The 628-nt window shown below is 36.5% G+C and overlaps 1 pseudogene; it reads right to left on the bottom strand.

Moving 5' to 3' along the window:
• On the bottom strand, positions 1–116 carry LOC118608729 (annotated as a pseudogene).
• Between the last annotated feature and the right edge of the window lie 512 nt (positions 117–628).

The following is a 628-nucleotide window of genomic DNA, read 5'->3' as shown; positions in this document are numbered from 1 at the left end:
CGCCTACAGCACCTGGTCTTAGGTGGTCTCCCATCCAAGTACTAACCAGGCCCGACCCTGCTTAGCTTCTGCTATCAGACAGGGTCGGGTATTTTCAGGGTGGCATGGCCATAGACAGCTATAATTTTTGAAAGTCAAAGATCTCTGGGATCGAATGACCTCAAACCCATGAATAAGAATGTTCTCCTTTTGGCCTTTTCTGCTTGTATTAGGGGAACTTAGCTACTGAGAAGTAATTTAAAAAATTAAATGATGAAAATTATGTAGAGGAAGGCACTAGAAAAAAAGTACATTTACCAAATATGGAGGTCGACCTTATACACTGAAAGATTTGGTCGATTTGGTAGTGTATAATGAAATTAAAAACATTTGTTCTTAGCATAAAACTCAGCCAAAGTTCATAAGTAAACTCAGTGGACTAGGATTGTGCTTTAATGGAAAATTTTAATTTGGATGTTTAGTTCACGATAATTATTTCCAAAATAAAATGGCACTTATTTGTCATCTCATTACTTAAACATCTCCTTGATTTTCTGCTTAATGCAGAAGGCTGCTAGATTGTAATATTAAAGGAAGACGATATTTTGAAATCTTAAAGTATTTAGAGGCCCACTTACTCCTCCTATAG

The sequence above is a fragment of the Rousettus aegyptiacus genome, unplaced genomic scaffold, assembly GCF_014176215.1.
Source record: "Rousettus aegyptiacus isolate mRouAeg1 unplaced genomic scaffold, mRouAeg1.p scaffold_m13_p_10, whole genome shotgun sequence".
Classification (NCBI taxonomy): domain Eukaryota; kingdom Metazoa; phylum Chordata; class Mammalia; order Chiroptera; family Pteropodidae; genus Rousettus; species Rousettus aegyptiacus.
The sequence above is the reverse complement of the archived record's forward strand: the minus strand, read 5'-3'. Positions and strand labels throughout refer to the sequence as shown.